This window comes from Pteropus medius, unplaced genomic scaffold (assembly GCF_902729225.1).
Source record: "Pteropus medius unplaced genomic scaffold, Ma_sr-lr_union100, whole genome shotgun sequence".
NCBI classification, from domain to species: Eukaryota; Metazoa; Chordata; class Mammalia; order Chiroptera; family Pteropodidae; genus Pteropus; species Pteropus medius.
In genome coordinates this window covers 1,846,347-1,856,679 of record NW_024354500.1, presented here as the reverse complement: position 1 = coordinate 1,856,679, position 10,333 = coordinate 1,846,347, and the positions used below count along the sequence as shown (strand labels likewise).

Sequence of the window (10,333 nt, the reverse complement as noted above, 5' to 3'; positions counted from 1 at the left end):
GTTTGTCACATATTTTTCTCACAAGATTCAGGTTAGGGCTCCTGTTTTTAGCTTCCCTTTCTATCTCCTTGGAATAATTTCTTCTGTACATTGGAACAGGCATCTGTCTGTCAGACACCTGTGATCCTCAAACCAAGTAAGGTCACTGAAGACCTGTAGAAATAGAATTTAGTGTCATGATTTTATTTGGCATAGATGACTTAGAAATAGCCAATATGTTAGGTTTTTTTTTTTCTAGGAAATAAAACATTATTAAGTCTAAAGAAAATTCAGATTAACTTCATTTTAGATGTTGCCTTTTAAACTCTTTCTGGGATCTGATTTATGCTGATACTGTGGGCACTATATAAACTGTGTTTCAGTGCTCCTTCTCTCCTTGCACCTCCACTTCCCTCTCCATCCCAGTAAATCCTTTGAAGGTTTTATTATTCAGGGGTGGGAAGATTGGAGTGAAAGCTACAGAATGATTTAACACTGTGGGAACTTAATCAATAAGAGTGTTGCCCAGAGCTCCCAGCAAAGGGTGTTGTTTTCCATCCACATGATAATGAGGCCGAGTAGCAGCAACCTCTGGAGGAGGAGTGCTGGGGCAGCGATTCTTTGGTGGTGCTTTTGCTAGTTGCTAATTAATAGTTTTGAGGCCAGTGGGGCACCTTTTGGCCTCTCTGACATTTGCAAGCTTTTCTGTGGCTTGTCCCACATGTCTTTCCACCATCAGGGGTCACTCTCAACTGGATTGGAGTCTGACAAGTCTAATTGGCTTGAATCTATGCAGATTTAAACATCTAGCTCACATGCCAAAAATCTGATGTTTTCTCATGCTGCTTCTGAGTTCCTGGCATTATGGGATCGGTGCATGCCTGAATTATTATGTACCAGCTTATCCTTCTGTTAGCATGTTAAAGAGCAATTAGCTGGATGTGGTGGAAGAAATAGAGGAAAGAACTTCAATGCAGTTCAGTTGTAAATGCCTTTTACACTTAAAAAACTGTCAGACCATTGAGCATTACTGGTTCGAAAGCAGATTGAATCGTATAGTCAAATTTTTTAAAGGGTGAATAATTTCCTGAGCGTTGATTAAAAAAAAAAAAAAGATCCTTGCTGGGCAAACATACAAAGATGGGATAATGTAAATCACCCAAACATTCTTGATTTACTTATTTTGTTCCATTTCCTTTTCTCAATCTTACATTTCTCTCACATTTTCAATTTTTATATTTTATTTAAAAAAATTTCAACTTCCTTATAACTTGTTAGTGGCCAACTTGCTACATGTATTTTTATGTAGATTATTTTTTTCATCACTACCATTTTATAGAAATTTGAATTAATGGCAGGATGTTGGGCTAAATGAATTCATACTCAGCCCAAGTTGTTTGGGTAAGATAATTCTTGTTTTCTTGAAAATATTTATTTTAATTGATCATTAAACCATATACAGATTCATATAATGGCTATGCTGATATATTGCTTCATAGTTTATAAAATATTTTGTCATGTTCTATCATAGTTTATAAAATATTTCGTCATGTTCAATCTTCATAATAATCTTGTGAAGACAGTAGCTCAGGGTAGGTTAATAGCCTTAAATTTATAAATGAATGTGTTGATTTACAGAAAAACTACGCAGCTTGCCCGAAGTGCCTGTGTCACTGAGAGGCAGAGATGGTTTTGATCCCAAGCCACTTTTTTTTTTGTCAGAACTATGTATGAAAATATTGTTCAGTAGATTATTTCATAAATATTCTGAGTATGGGTTGTGTACTAATTTTTTTGAAGTGTTGGCTTAGTCTTAGAACTATCCAAGGAGTTTGTGAAAGGTAGCAAAAAGTGATGAGTAGTTTTACCTGTGTGTCATTAAAAAAATTTTTAGTACTAAAATGCTCTAATAACTGAGCTTTCATTTTCTGAGAGGTGTGTGTCATCTTTGATAATTCACCTGAAGATATCAATTTTGCCATACTACATATAAAAAATATCAAATCAATTAATCCTTAAAATATTACTTTTTATAAAAATCTGTTTAATGCTAATCATAATTTAAAATATCAGTTCAACGCTATTTCCAGCCCTTGTCTCATATACTTTAGAAGTATGAGAGTATCTTTTTTTTTAAAAAAAATAATAGAATGCTGTCTATTTTTCCTGATAATTTTTTGGTATCTCAAAATCAATGATTTCTTAAACCTTCTTTCTGTTTCCTCCCAGTTTGTATATATTTTAGTTACAGTTTTAAAAAAATTGCAAGATAAATAGAAATGTGTGTGTGTGTGTGTGTGTAGTATAATGGTTTCACAATAATTTAGAGTTTTCTAGTCTTTAGTGGAATTTATTACATGGAGTGTGGTGAACTACATTTGTTTCTTGCTTTTGGTTTCTATTTGTGTAGTATTGTATTAGATACCTTTAGAGTCATAGACATGGATGTTTAGAGATCAGTTAGTAGAGAACTTAGATATCATTAGTTCGGCTTCTCAGTTATACATTATGAGGATTTTATTTATTTGCTTTTTTTCCTCTAAAGCAAATAATATGGGGTATATTAATATAAGAAGAAATAAGAGGATAAACACTTTAATATATCATCTGTGGAAATAATTTATTATGACATTGTCTGACATTTTGCATTAGGAAATGAATAAACATTAAACAAATTTTAACATAACAGAATTTAACATAAGCAATTTTATTAAACAATCCTCCAATCTTACTATTCAAGATAAGAATGAGATCACACCTGTTTCTTGAAGGAAAAAGAAACTACCACTTTAAAAATATTCGCTATTTTTTACGTCAGATGACCAGAAATCTCGGTTTGCATGGGACAGTTTGGTTTACATTTGTTGTTCTGGCCTAATTACTAATAGTGCTTCCCTTTACTCTCAAACCATATGAAATATATGAAATGAACATATGCCTTCTGTCACCTTTGTCTAAACATTCTCTAATGGAATTAAATCACCAGAAAATTGGGGTTTCTAGTTTAGATTTGCATTAATTGTGTGGTTTAGGCCAAATGATTTACTTCTCTATAAATCAGATTTCTTATTGGAAAGATAGGGACAGCATACCTTTTTCATACAATAACAATGATTTACCAGAACTTCCGTGGCTAGTTCTTTTAGAATGTATCCAGAGGGGCCTTACTATTATCAGACAAATCATTATTTTAAGGTGGTATCAAACATTTTAAGATGTATAATGACTGGACTTATACAAGAACTTGGTTCAAATCCTAGCTTTACAAAATGTGATTTCTTGGAAACTATGTCTGGGCTATGTTTTTGATTTTTTGTTTTTTTGTTTTTTTCTTTTTGGGTGACTGTTTTGTTTTTCATCCGAAAATAAAAGAAAAAGAGATGATACTTCTCACATCTCTGGCACTGACATAGTAAATGATAGGGACTCAATAGATGTTAGTTTTACTTTCTCATAGTTTTATGAAAATAATTGGGCAAATAAGCTTCGAGTCATATGAATGTGGCTTACCACTGTTGTTATCTAGTAATGATAAAATATTGTGTTCCATCAGATTTTGCTCATTCACTTAAGTCACTATGTTTATATCTCCTTGATCATATGCTTAAGCAGGATAAAGGATTAAAAATGACTATTGCATACAGATTTTTGTCTTAGTGAAGGTAATTGAGTAGAGCTAAAAAGATATTAGCTACTTGAGCAAAAAGGAATATGGTTTTGGTGGGCTTCAATTTTTGAGCAAATGATGACAGTAGGAGTCAGGCCAACTGTCCAGAAATCAAGGGGAAAGAACTTAGGCTGAGGAACAAGCTAAAATGGAGTAGGGTGGGATGGATGTGATTTGGGATATGGTTGCTTTACCCAGGTCTAATCTGGAATAAAGTCTTGTGTTGGAATGTGGGTAGAAGTGGTACTGTAGGAGAAGGGGTTGAGAAGAGTGGTAAGCAGAGTTAGAGAAATTTCAGTATGGGTTTCAAGCTGGATGCTATGGATAGGCCCAAGATTTGGATTGAAATCATTGGCAAATCTGCCTTTTATGAGCTAGAAAAGAAAGATGAGAAAATCAAGAGCCGATGTCCTACTTGGCCTCTTGTCAAATTTTTATCCAGTGGTATTGCCACACCAAGTGCTAATTAGGAACTGAGTATAAGAGATTTTCTTTTGCACTGGGCACAAATGAGTAGATAATTTCAGAATCATGTACTATTGGAGGGATAGAGCTCTAAAACAAGTTTTAGTCACCAGTTTCCTCCAGATTCTAACTAAAGGTAATGAGTGGCTAAGCAATTATTAAAACATTTTCACATTTATTTTATTATTAAAATTCTACTACTGGAGGACATGCTTGTATCTAGAAACACCTGTCTATTGTACATTAAATTTTTTTCAGTTTGTTACCGAGTTAGAAGGATCACTCTCTCAAGCCCACAATCAATTGTGACTACATCTATAAAACTAACAGTGGATGTACATTTTCAAAATTGAAAGTCATTATAAAACAATGTAGGTCACTGTAAATCACAGCTAAAAACAGTCATAATGGAAATCTTTTATCTATGTCTGATCCACTAACATGCTGTTATTCTGAGAACTAATAACTTTTTCTTGGAGACAGGGCCCCAAATTCAATTTTATAGCTCACAGTCCCAGTAAATAGAAAAAGTCTGCCAAAACTGCCTTTATAAATCTTAGTAATTTCATGTTTTTACCATATATAGTGAACTAGAAAAAATGAGAATTGAGATTTGATGATTTTTTTTTACTTGGCCAATAGCACTACTATGTTTGTATGTGAAATTTTGTTATTAATATTATTACATTATTTCAGACATATATAACTAGCATTAATTATTTCAAAAAAATCTAAGAGTACTTCCTCTCTCAAATCACAATTCACAACCATTTGAATATGCCATCAATCCTTATTTTCTACTTATTGAAGAGCTGGGCTACAATAATCAACTTGCACCATAGTGTTATTAGGAAAAGGAGTAGACTGCTTATTTTTTGGCAGTGGGCTTTTTCGATGCTTACTAGTTCTAAAAGAGAATTTTACTAAAGAAAGCACACTTCTCTGAGAAAAGAAAAACTCAAAGGATCAGTCTGCTTCTTTCACACTAAGAACTTGACTTCTTGTAGAGAGGTTCAGATTCCAATGTTGATATTAGCTTCAAATATTATTTAGTAATATTTTTTAAAAGTTATTTTATTTTTGTTTAAACAGTTTTATTTTTATCAAATTTATTACTTAAAAGTTAAATAATACTTTTCAGCAGATTTTTAGTTGTGCACAAAAGAATCCCCAGGCCACCTGAAAGCAGAAAAGGAATTTGTTAAAAGATATTGGCTATTATTTGATTATTAAAAAGATATTAAAAAGAATGCCTGGAAAAACTAGAGATTCAGCCTTATAGGTTACACAGTTAGAAAAAAATCTTAAAGTTATTTTACAGAACAGTCTATTGGATACAAATATGAAACCTTGCACCCCTAACAATACCCACCCTAGACCTAGTAGTGCTGTAGAGCTGCTACTAGAACCACTGCTTCTGGAATCTAGATGTAGTTGCTGCTGCTACTGTCCCTGTCCTCACTAGACTAGATTCTGAATGCTCACTGTGGTAGGGTAGTGCTCACTGTGGTAGGGTAGTGCTCTGCTGCTTGGATTTACCGAACATCTTACCTCCTGGAGACTAATCCAGAGATTTAAATAATGAAAACTCTACAAAAGTGGAGTAAGTAGGTTGTCTAGGAGGGTTGTGATTTTCTATTCACTGTAAATATTCAAGTGATGAGCACTTATTAGGGTTACTTTAAAGGGAATTCCTTGATTGCATAGGATTTGAAATAGATCCTGTTAAATAATAGTTTAAATTTGGGGAAAGTTTTAGAGTATATTTATCCTCCCATTTGTTAATTTCTTGCTTTCTCTTCCCTCTATTGATCTGCAAGGGCGTCCACTGATATAGCACTCTGTGATGGTCTTGTTCTGGATGCTACACAGGGGCATAAAGGGAGGATATAGGTTTGTGCATAAGAAAGTTTGTTGCATCAGTTTTATACTTCAAACGATGACTGTTTCTCACTTAATAAAACCCAGAAGTAAACACAAACTATTATTGATATAATGGACTCCCAGTTTAATATGTTGGAGTGAACATTAACATTTATTTTTGTTCTTTGTGAAACTCAATTAAAATGACAGAAGATTAATAAACATATAATATAAATGAAGAGTTGTTGGTCAAAAGGTACCAACTCCCAGCTATAAGATCAAATAATATATGTGTAAATACACTCTCCACTCCAGAAGCTGGAGCTTAATTTCCCTTCACTTGAGCGTATGCTGGCTCTAGTGACTTAATTTCAAAGAACAGAGTATAGAATGCTAAAAATAGTAACTTTACAGTGGAGAAAGCTGACAAAAGCTAACTTAACCAAATGATCAAAATTAATATCAGTAGTGATAAGTCATGTTGCTATCAGGTACCCTTTGATACAATGAGATGAGAAAGGCACTTAACCTCTGTGGTATTCATCCCCCCAAAACATAAACCCAGTCTAACCAAGTGAGAAACATCAGAGAGACTCAAACTAAAGGACATTCTACGTAGTACTTGACAAGTACTCATCAAAATTGTCAAGGTCATGAAACAAGGAAAAACTAAGAAACTCACTAAGCAAAGGAGATTACGGAATACTTCAGAATGGAATATTGGTCTCTTCTATCCCTTTTATTTTTTTTCAAATATTTATATATATCAGTGTGGACTTTGCATACTTATTTTATATTTTGGGTTATAATCCAATATATGTTTTTTTTTATTTTTTTGTTTATAATATTTAAAAGACTCTCGCTTACTTTAAAAAATGATTCAGACTATTTTATAGGTTGACATCTGAAATCTATATTGAGTATAAGTAGACTCTGGTCATTTCTTAGAGTTAGGTAAACTTTATTATCTTAACACAAATAAAATCAGTTACAGTGAGCTTCACTTCTTATCTTGCCTCATCTTATCGTGCAGCATAAATTTATCCTCTTGACAGTTTTTAAATGTACATGACAGTATTGTTAACTATATGCACAATGTTATAAAACAGATCTAGAACTTTTTTTCATCTTGCATGACTGAAATTCTATGACCACTGAAAAACAACCACAGTGAACATGGATGTGCAAATGTCTCTGTGATTCTATTTTCAGTTCTTTTTGATATATACCCAGACATTTTATTCCTGGGTCATATGGTAGTCCAATTTTTAATTTTTTGAGAAACCTCCATACTGTTTTCCATATTGCTGCACCATTTTACCAACAGTGTGTAAAGGTCCAATTTTTTCATATCCTTTCCAAAACTTGTTATTTTTCTGAATTTTTTTTTTGTGTGTGTGTGTTTTCAAATAGAGGCCACTCTAGCAGGTGTTAGGTGATATTTTATTATGGTTTTGATTTGCATTTCTCTGATGTTTAGTGATGTTGAGCATCTTTTTCATATATCTTCTTTGGAGAAATGCCTGTTCAAGTCCATTGTCCATTTTTTAATCATTTTTTTTTGTTATTGAATTGTAGGGGTTCTTTATATATTTTGGATATTAACCTTATCTAATATAGAGTTTGCAAATATTTTCTCCCATTTCATAATTTGCCTTTTCACCCCATTGTTTCTTTTGCTATACAGAAGTTTTAAGTTTGCTGTAGTCCCATTTGCCTATTTTTGCTTTTGTTAATCATGCTTTTGATGTTCCATCCAAGAAATTATTGCACATTCCAATGTCGTGACACTTTCCTCCTATGTTTTCTTCTAGGATTTTTATAGTTTCAGGTCTTACATTTAGGTCTTTAATTCATTTTGAGTTAATTTTTGTATACAATGTAAGATAAAGGTCCATCTACATTATGGTGCATGTGGATATCTAGTTTTTCCAGCATCATTTGTTGAAGACACTATCCTTTCCCCATTGTGTAGTCTTGACACCCTTTTTGAAGATCATTTGACCATATATATCTGAGGGTTTTTCTGGGCTTTCTATTCTGTTCCATTGCTATATGTGTCTATCTTTATGCTGATACCATATCATTTTGTTTACTATAGCTTTGTAATATGTTTTGAACTTAGGAAGTGTGAGAACTTCAGTTCTTTCTTTTCAAGTTATTTTGGCTATTTGGGGACCTTAGAGATTCCATATGAATTTTAGGATTTTTTTTTTTCATTTCTGCAAAAAAAAAAAAAAATGACATTGAGATTTTGATAGGGATTGCATTTAATCTGTAGTTCACTTAGGTAGTATGGACATTTTAACAATATTAGGGCTTCTGATCCATGAACACAGGGTGTATTTCCATTTATTTGTGCTATCTTTCAGCAAAATTATATAGGTTTCTGTGTACAAGTATTTTACCTCTTTGGTTAAGTTTATTCCTAAGTATTTTATTCTTTTGGATGTTATTTTAAATGGTGGTGTTTCCTTCACTTTTCAGATTGCTCCTTGTTAGTGTATAGAAAGGCAACTGATGTTTGAGTGTTAATTTTGTATCCTGAAACTTTGCTGAATTTGTTTTTTAATTCTAACAGGTAGTTTTTTGTTTTGTTTTGTTTTTTGTTTTTTTTAAGTCTTCAGGGTTTTCTAAATATAAGGTCATGGCATCTGTGAAGAGAGATAATTTGACTTCTTCTTTTCTAATTTGGATGCCTTTTGATTTCTTTTCTTGCCTAAAGGCTCTGGCCAGGGCTTCTAGTACTATGTTAAATTGAAGTGGCAAGAGTGGTTACCCTTGTCTTGTTCCTGATCTTAGAGAAAAAGCTTTCAGTTTTTCACTGTTGAATATGGTGTTGGCTATGGGCTTTTTATATATGACCTTTATTATGTTGAAGTAATTTCCTTCTATTCATAGTTTGTCGACTGTTTTTTTTTTTTTTTTTTTTAACATCATGAAACTGTTAAATTTTGTGAAATGCTTTTATTGTATCAGTTGAGATGATTGTGTGAGTTTTGTCCTTTGGCCTGTTAATATGCTATATTACATTTACTAATTTGCCCATGTTAAAACATCTTTGCAGACCAAGAATAAATCCTACTTGGTCAGGATGTATAATCCTTTTAATGTGCAAATAGATTCAGTTTGCAAATATTTTGTCGAGGATTTTTACTTTAACATTTTCCAGAGATATTGGTCTATTGTTTTCTTTTTCTGTAGTACCTTTGTCTGGCTTTGGTATTGTGGTAATGCTGGCATCATACAATGAGTTCGGAAGTGTTTTACTCCAGTTTTTTGGAGGAAGTTGAGAAGGATTGACATTAATTCTTTCAATGTTTTATGGAATTCTACGGTGAAGTCACCTGATCCTAAACTTTTCTTTGTTGGGAGGTTTTTGATTAGTAATTCAACCTCCTTATAGTTACAGATATGTTCAGATTTTTTATTTCTTTATGATTCAGTCTTTGCATGTTGTATGTTTCTAGGAATTTATCCTTTTCTTCTAGCTTATCTAATCTGATGACATATTAAAAGTAGTCTCTTATAATCCCTTTTATTTCTGTAGAATCAATTTTAATGTCTCATTTTTTATGATTTTACTTATTCGAGTCTTTCTTTTTTTCTCTCTCTTTCATACTTAGCTGAGGGCTTGCCAATTTAATTAATCTTTTTAAAACATCAACTTTTAGTTTTGTTGATTTTTTTCCTATTGTTTTTCTATTCTGTTTCATTTATTGCTGTTCTAATCTTTATTATTTCCTTTCTTCTTCTAACTTTGGGTTTAGTTGTTTGTTTTTTCTTTTTCCTTGAGATATAAAATTAGATTGTTGATTTTCAGATCTTCTTTTAATTATACTAATATTTTATGCTATTGTCTTTTAAATTCTATACCAAGATTAAAATTGCTTTATGTACCACCGTTACAGTATTACAGTATTCTATATTTGTTTATTCATTTACCTTTACTAGTGAGCTTTATATTTTCTTGTGGTTTCATGTTGCTGTCTAATGCCCATTTATTGTAGCTTGCAGGACTCCCTTTAACATTTATTATAAGGCACATCTAGTGGTGATGAACTTCCTCAGCTTTTGTTTATATGGGGAAGTCTTTATGTCTCTTTCATTTTTTGAAGGATAATTTTGCTGGGTATATATGGTATTTTTGATTAGCAGTTAACTTCTTTCAGCACTTCGAATATATCATTCCACTTCCTTTTGGCCTGTAAGGTTTCTGCTAAGAAATCTGATGGTAATATTATGGGAGCTCCCTTGTACATGACAAGTTACTTTTCTTGCTACTTTCAAGATTCTCATTTTCTTTGACAGATTATAATGTATGTTTATGGGGTTCTTTCTGGGCTTATCTTGGTTATA

At 32.4% G+C, this 10,333-nt stretch overlaps 1 pseudogene; it reads right to left on the bottom strand.

Moving 5' to 3' along the window:
* Nucleotides 1-3,846: 3,846 nt before the first annotated feature.
* Nucleotides 3,847-10,333, bottom strand: part of LOC120595027 (60S ribosomal protein L34-like) — a 28,020-nt pseudogene continuing 21,533 nt past the window's right edge.